We start from the raw sequence: 8,547 nt of genomic DNA, 5'->3' as shown, positions 1-8,547 counted from the left end.
TTGGAGAATGGCGCTGAGGTCAAAATTTTTGGAGGGTGGCACTGAGGCTGAAATTTTTGGAGGGTGGCGTTGAGGTCGAAATTTTCTTTTGTGGGGGTGGTGTTGAGGATAAATTTTTTTGGAGGGTAGCGTTGAGGCCGAAATGTTTGGAGGGTGGCCATGAGGTTGAATTTTATTTTTTGTGGGGTGGTGTTGACGTCAGAAAAGTTTTTGAGGGTGGCACTGAGGCCGAAATTTTTTTGGAGGGTGGCACTGCAGCTGAAATTTTTCTTTTGTCGGGTGGCGTTGAGGTCGAAATTTTTGGAGGGTGGCACTAATGCCGAATTTCCTTTTGTGGAATGGTGTTGAGGCCAAAAAATTTTGGACGGTGGTGTTGAGGCCAAATTTTCTTTTTTTGGGGGTGTCGCTGAGCCGAAATTTTTGGAGGGTGGAACTGAGGCCAAAAGTTTTGGAGGGTTGCACTGAAGCTAAGTTTTCTTTTTTTTTGTGGGGTGACGCTGAGGTCAAAAAATTTTGGAGTGTGGCGCTGAGGCTGAATTTTTTTTTGTGGGGTGGCACTAAGGCCAGAAATTTTTGGACGGTGCCGCTAAGGCCGAATGTTTTTGGAGGGCGGCACTGAAGCCCAAAGTTTTTAGGTTGGCACTAAGGACGAAATTTTTTTGGGGTGAGGAATGGTCAGTAGTAGTTTCTTGGCAACACACCCCTCTTTCTTTTGTTTTTGTTCCAAGTGCTCTTTCCGGGTTTTTTCATTTGGAGCGGGAGTGGCACCACGATGATGGAGTTCACCAACTTGCCTTACGGTATTTTTGCCCATGACTTTGGGGTCACATCCACCTTCGATATCTTTTCCCTTTATACTCATAGCGCCCTTTCGGGTTTTCGCCATGCCCTCTTTTTTTCTAAGACTGACCACTACAGCGAGGGTCTTGGAGCAAGAGCCCGGACGGGAGTCCTGGGTCTGGTCATTTTTCTTAGAGGACTTGCTGTCCGTTGGTGACACATGGTCGAAGGAGATGATGGGATATGGAAGGGTGTGGTAGAACTTCCTTTAGTGAGGTGACGTTTCTGACAGGTGAAGCATCTGCGTGAGATCCGCCTTGTTATCTGGTGATAATGGCACCTGGAAGGCGTGATGGTGAAGACGCTAACCGTTTGAAGAATTGAAGCATCTCTTGATGACACGTGTCGATGTAGTTGTACGAGGCATTTTTTTTCTTTGAAAAATGATGGGCTTTTAATGACGAGCCTGCGATTTTCTCTATAAAAGGGGGCGTTCGAGCTGAGACGCAGAACATGGAACTTTCCTTTGCTTGTTTAGCGTTGAGATTGCTTCAAGAGGCTTGGTGAATCGTCCGACTTCTTAATGGAGGGCTTGATCCCTCTAGTTGTTTCACACTCTTGAGGGTAAGAGAAAGATGCTTATCACCGTGTACCTGATGTTAGTCGTCGTCGAACTCAAATCCGATCTCGTTCATCCGAGGATGGGTCATGAAAGTGCTGACTTGGCCATCCCTTTGGTGGTGAAGATAGACCAAACGGGGAGTTTGGTCGTGTCTGTTGTGTGGTGCTTGGATAAGTCATCTGTTATAACGAGAGGGGTGTCCTATTTTGGCCTTCTTTTGATAGCGCTCCTTTTCCACCTTTAGTTTGTTGTGAAAAAGAACAAGGAGTCTTCTTCAATTTTTTTAAGGCCTTGTTGAGGGAGAACTAAGGGCTTGTTAAGGGAGAGCGAGGTTGCTCCTTGGAGATGGCTACCTGCATAGGCAAGGGCAGCTTCATCACTCGCATGAGGGAGGTCATTCTCTCTAGGTATTCCAAGCTGTCTCTAGAGCAAAGGATCATGCATTTTGTGGAGTGATGTCTTTGACTTTTGGTGTTCGATTCCTTTACCACAAGGATGGTTGATCATTTTTGTACCTTGGGGAAATCGAAGTAGCTTTTCACAGCAGTTTTCATAAAAGCAGTTCTTTTTCCCTCTTGTAATGGAGACTTGTCTTTTCCCTTTTGTTTATGAGAGGATGGCCTCATTGTAACAGACACTTGTATTTCCCTTTTGTTTTTGAATAAAATCCCCTTTTCTTTTTCTTTTTCTTCTTCGTTTCTTGACCTTTCTTCACTTTTTAGCATATCTTCTCCTTGTTTTCTTCTCTTTAGCAGAGCACGTCCTACCTCATTCGGAAGGCCCATATGCCTCCTTCTTTTGAGTGTGTGAATAGCAAGAGGAATGAAGTCTCCTCGCTTGTGGGTGCATGAGTGTGTACTGGGATTCACAGAGAAACTGTGCGCCCCTTTTTAGGGTAGTCTGGAGTTTTTACCGGAGAGTAGAGAAAGGGTGTTACATACCTGGGTCGTGCTCGGCCGGATGTGCATGTGCTGTCATCCCGGTGCGTCGTGGGAGAAGGAGGACCAAGATTTGAGTTGGCGGCGTGCTTTTTTTGCTACGTGGCTTCTCTCCTTGGGATGAGCATCATCATCCTCGTTCATGCGACGTATTTTATTGCGTGTGCATTTCAGTACTGCTGTACCCCTGAACCATGTGACGTTTCACACGTGCGACGCTTCGTGGGCCTCTTTTCATAGGGCATTTCACCTTTTGTGTCGCTTCATACCCTTCTATGATCAGGACGCATGTCCTGCGGCCAGCTTCTGCATGATTCCTCTTCCCGTCAGCTACTATAAGAGGGACAGGATAGACATCTATCATCCTTAAGAAGAGCTCTTGCTTGAAGACTGAGAAAACTTTTGTTCCCATCGTTCGATGTTTACTCCCTTTTCGTAGAGTCTTCTGTTGTTGCGCTGAGGCTGAAAAAAAAAGGCCCAAGACTTGCGAAGGAGACTTCCTAATAGTCATTATGGTTTTGGAGGAGAGTGTTGGTCCGAAAAGGGGAGGCTCCTCAACATCACTCCCTTTAGCTAAGCGTTCGAGAGCAGACGTCCGCTCACCTTCGACTTTGTCTCGTGGGGCATCTAAATCGAATGCCGAGGTTGCAAGGATATCCTTGTGATGAGCCCAGCGTACTCGTGTTTCCTTAAAAGAAGGATTGAGGGTGGGGGTTGATCGGGGTGTCCTCCCCTCATTTGATGTTTCTAATGGTCCTGCCCTAGATGTCCCCCCTCTTTTTGTGATTACTCTTTCAACTCCTCCTTCCAGGGGGTTGGATTTCAGGGAGGCTACTGTAGGTTGCATAATTCCCTCCGGGCTCTAAGGACTCAAGAATTGTGCTCTTTCTGATTTGAAGGAACAAATTGAGGCTCTTTAGTCTTGTACGACCGGTTTGACGTCCATGCATCATGACGAAGACAGCTTTAAGCAGCTGAAGGAGCTACTACAGAATTTGGTGGGTTGGGGCACCAAAGCTCTTTCACATGAAGCTTCAGTGTGAACGTCATTTGATACATGGCAGGCCTCTTTGTGAGAAAAAGCGGCCCAGGAACTGGCTCACGCGAGGCATTACGAAAAGAGGGAAGAAGGACTCGTCGTTGATCATGCCTGGCATGTGGGGGAAGAGGCAAAGTGTTCTCATGAGATTATGGAGGCGGTGGATGAGATTGCGCTTCTCCAGGTATGCGTAGCCAACTTGAAGGCATGTCGGGACGAGTATCAGAAAGGAATAGCTCTAAGGGCTCGGCTCTTGGAAGAAGCGCGTTCCAAGGCATGGGCGGCACATGATGCATCTGCTGAGGCTTCGGTAGACGTCTACGACTTAGAGGAGCAGAAGAAAGTTGTTCAGGAGAGAGTGCGGCTGCCGAAGGCAAGGATGCTCGTAGCACTAGATGGTTATTAAGGTTTTGTACTTCGCTTTGTATCCTCCTTTTTGGGAGCTGCTATCCTTCTGTAACCTCAATTTTGTACTCAATGAAGATCTCATCTTTCTTTTTCCTACCTCTTTCTGTAACCTTGATTTGACATATATATATATATATATATATATATATATATATATATATATATATATATATATATATATATATATATATATGTTTTGAAAGGTTGATTTAAGGTCTTGCCTTCGAGACTAATTGGCTTCTTCTCAGGTCTTCAAACTTTTCTCGCTCATAGAGAGAGGGGACTGAGTCGATTGGGACCCTTGCTGCAAGGAAGTCTGCCCTTCCTGGTTTCCTTGTGATGGTTGTTCATTTGTTAGGACTATCTGACCGATTTGGATGTAGTTTTTCAATATAGAGTGGAATGCCTTGCAATTAGCCAAGTCATGGCCTTTTTGTTGATTGTATTTGCACCAATGATTTTGGTCTATTTTCATGATGAGTTCTTGTCTCCTGGGAGCACAAGCCGCTATCATCTCATGTTGGGTCATCATGTCGAATAGGGCAGAAAGTCGTTCGGGAGGTAGCTTGGCTGCAGAAGAGTTGCTGATTCACTCCTCGTGGACCGTGACCATGTGGGAGGTTTTTGGGGTCTCGAAAGCTTTCTTGAGGCTTTCTAGGTCAATCTGTCAGTTTCATATCAGGGCTTCAATGTGCTCTTTCAATTGGATGCAATTTTGGACTGGGTGTCCCACGCTCCGATGGTAAGTACAGTATTTGGGGTCATAAACAAGCTCTGCTTGCTTCGGCTTCTTGGCGTCAAGGAGCACCAACATCTCTTGATCAAGGAGCATTTTCAGGAGGGTGGGGACCCACTCCTTATTGAAGTTATACATCTGATTTAGTCTGCGCAATAATTCCTCAGTTTGATGAAATTTTTGAGGCGGTGGCACACTACTATAATTATGTTTCTGAGGGGCTTGCAGCTGTGGGTCCGTCTGGGCTTTACTCTGTATCCCTCATGACATGTCTAAGGTTGGCAGAGCGGCAGTATTGGTCACAGATTTAGCGTCAAGGGGTGTGGTTGTGACGGCTGCACCAATTACATTTTTGGGTTGATTGATGCAGGGGTTTGATCTACTGCCCTCGGCATTACGAGCTTGACTGGTGTCTGAACTTTGGGCTCGGTCTCCTCCATGATGTTTTAATAGGTTTTAGACCTTGGTAGCCTTGGTGATCATGTCAGAGAAGGTGGTAGGGTTGGACACCTCGACATGTAGGGCAATCTCTTGTTTCATATTCCTTACACATGTTTGCACCAATTTTGTTTCGCTTATCGGGCTGCTCAGACACATGGGGAGGTCATTCCATCTCTGGATATATTTGCCTACTGACTCGTCTGGTTCTTACGTCATAGTGAGGAGCTCTATGGTTTGGACTTCCAATTCGGCCTCAAAGAAGCATTTCTTCCAACGAGTGGATTGAGTTTGGTGGCAGACGTGCATACCATTTGACTGCGGGTCCCTCGATTGTTTTGATGAACTGTCGTAGAAGAAGTCTGGTGTCTGCGGCTGACTCCTGGCATGTAGACGTGAAGTGGGCTATGTGTTGTTGTGGTGACCCTCTACTGTCGAAGGCCAGCAGTTTCCCTTTTTGGTATCTAGTGGGGAAGGGGACTTGGTCAATTGAAGGTGGGTAAGTCTTTTTGTATTGGCAATTCTCGGGTGTTTTCGACACATGAAGGCCTTGGATGCTTTTGTTAATCATCATTTGGATGTCTTCTTGGGTGAAGGTTATTGAGGCGGTCTGGGAGACCATGTTATGCTGGTCATGGAAGGAGGCGAGTGGATCATGGTGTACTGGTGCTTAGCCCACGGGAGGAAGCTATGTTGCGTTCCTCTCGTCATTTTGTGGTCTGTGGGGAGAACTCACCTCCTGGTGGAGTAACACCATGGTGCGAATGTCCTCCAATTTTTTGATTTTGTCAAGGATATCTCTTAGGATGCTTTCAATGCTTAGAGGTGGATCTTCCTTTTCTAGTTCCTCGTGGTTTACCACCATTACTTTGACTCGTTTGCTGGGGCTCTATGATGATTAAGCTAGTGAGGCGATCCTGGGCCTCTTGGTTCCTCTGTTTAGGACACCGATTAGAAGCGGCTGAGCTTGCCCTACCTGAGCCTGAAATTGCCTCACAGCCCATGTGAGCATGGGTTCTGGGCGGCCTGGAGGATGAGGTTTTGTTGAGCACTGTGCTTTGAGGTTTTGGGGCTGTTGCTCTCCCTTGATGAGCGTGTGGAAATCCTGGGGCATATCTTTTTAACTTGATGTGGTTTTGCTGAGCTTTGTGAGTCGGGTGGGTTGGACTCATCTTCGCATATCTCGATGATGTGACATTCAACGATGTCTTCCATCCCTAGAGGATCTGCATCTTGTAGTCGATAGAATTGGTTGTTCTTTAGTGGACCCTCCGTGGTTGAATGTTCAACTCATCCCCCTTGTGCGGCTACCCGGGTATGCCTCTCTTGCTTGTGTCGAGGAAGCGGGCCGGTCATTAAGATGGACGGTCTTGCACTCGCCTTTCGCTACGGCCATGCTTTCAAGTAAGGGGTCGACTGGTAGGTCGTCTCCGGGCGTGGCCTGCCCCAAGCGCTTGATGGGAACCTTTTCGAGAGCTAAGAGGTGGTCGGTACTTGGCCGTGGACTAAAGGTTTCTGGTATGTCCTTCTTCATGCTAGAAGGGTGTCAGTCCATGTACGGGTGTGTGTGAGCTATTAGAGTGTTTAGGATGGGACCAGTCCATCCCTTCATGCTGCATGGGACCTAGCACTTGGAATGCCTGCCCGTTTGGTTTGATGGGCCTTATGGCATTCAACAAATATGTGTAGGGGCTTTTGTGACCTTCGATTCATCTAAAGGCCATGTGTCCATGTGGGTCTACAGTCTGGATTTCCCTGAGGGGTGAGTTTGTTATGTGGTGTGGATTTGGGTCTGAAGAGACCCACGATGGGTGAATGGATTGAAATGGGTTTCCATCTACCTCGACTTGTCATCGTGACGGTTAGGCCATCGGAGGGGATGAGAGTGTGCATGAAGGAGGACGGTCCTACACCAGCAGCATGTGAGATGGACCGTCTTGCTTTACGGGCGCCGGTGGAGGTGGCAGCCTTGTTGGAGTTCACCCAGTGGCAGGGAATCCTGCATCTAGGCTTACGACTGACGAGGTGCCAATCGTGAGGGTGTGGAAGAATGATTGTCGCACAGCCCTTGGAGGTAACCTTAGTGAGTTCCCTCCGATCAAGGGTGGAGGAAGGAGCAAGGGCATTCATGCCCATACTCCGCGTTACCCTAGAAGGCTCACATGCGTGTGGCTTCTGGGGGACGCAGGCGCGCTTGCTTTCTTTAATGCTGATAGGCTACTAATAAAGAGAGATTTTACAAGGGGAGAAGATTGATTCGCTTACCTCGTCAATGCGTGTTCGTAGGACAAGTCCGGGCGGCTCGCCCTCTTAGATAAGTTACGAAAGCCCTACGGCTGTTCACCAGCACAGTTTGGTTAGGGAATCTCTTCAGACACTATTAACCCTTTTCTCCTTTATCATGTCTAAATTCAGATGGATGTCTTTATTCTTTTCTCCAGGATTGGTCCCTTTTTGGCTGATTAAGAGAATGAACGGGGTACTTCATTGACCTTGTCAGGCCGTCTAGGCAAGGAAGAGGGATTAAGCATGGGCCGCTTGTTGGTTTGAGTGGTTTGCTCGGGTCCCCATAGTTTTGCACGTGTGTGGGATTATGTGTTTTAGAAGGGAAGAGAGAAAGTTTTGGAAGAGATACACATCTTCAAGAGGAGAGAAGTGTGTACCCGCACAGTTAGGGGTATGTCTCTCTCTTGCAAAAGTTTTCTCTCTTCACTTCTTTGGGACATTAGGGTTAAGAAAAAAGACAAGCAGAATCAAACGTAATGCCTCTTCTTTATTGAATTGTAATCCCCCATTTAATATTGACTTAAGCTTGCTTATGTAGATTTCTCACCAAATGTAGGTGGATATTAAAAAATTAAGCCTAAATACAACTGAAAGTATTTAAAATAAAGTCTCCAATTTGAGTACAATGACCAAAATTACCTAATGATTCTTCCGCACAAATGACAAACTCGTCGTTTCCTGAGGAGCCCACTGCCATTGTCAACTTCGAGAGCCCTTTTCTGGGCACTTGCAACATGAGATCAGATGATCTATTGTTGTATTATGATCATTTGTTTGCTTGTGATCGTTTTGATCCCTTTTGATCATACTACGGCAACCTCCTTCGTGAGTAAAGGAATCTGATTAATTTTTATGGACTCTTCAATGGTTTCTTCTTCTGATTTGCGGCGACTCTGTGTTGATTGCGAGCTTGAAGCTGGTCCTTTTGAGTGTTTTTACAATAAGTGTATTTTAATTTTCATTCTTCTGGGACTTCGATGAATCATCAGAAAAGGAATTTTTGGCAATGGAGATCTTCTTGTTTTTATTCTGTGACCTTGGGTTTCGTTCCCTTTTTTTTTTTTTGGCTTTGAATGTTGTTTGACATGTTTTGACTTGGGCTTTCTTCTTGGAAGTGTTCCTTTCTTGGTATAAGCTTTCGCGTGGACGAGTTCTCTCTACAAGGATCTAAGATGTCCTTCTAAAGATTCCAGTGTCCATGGATTCCGGCTGTCTCCTCTTCTTTTCATGGTTGTGGCTTGTCTTTGAGTTTGTTCATTAGAGAGGAATATCGTTGAAGCTTTCATGGGCGTGTGAGGCT

The sequence above is a fragment of the Amborella trichopoda genome, chromosome 2 (genome assembly GCF_054954075.1).
Source record: "Amborella trichopoda isolate Santa Cruz 75 chromosome 2, AtrichopodaSantaCruz75HAP2 v2.0, whole genome shotgun sequence".
In the NCBI taxonomy this organism is placed as follows: domain Eukaryota; kingdom Viridiplantae; phylum Streptophyta; class Magnoliopsida; order Amborellales; family Amborellaceae; genus Amborella; species Amborella trichopoda.
Note: the sequence above shows the minus strand (reverse complement) of the source record.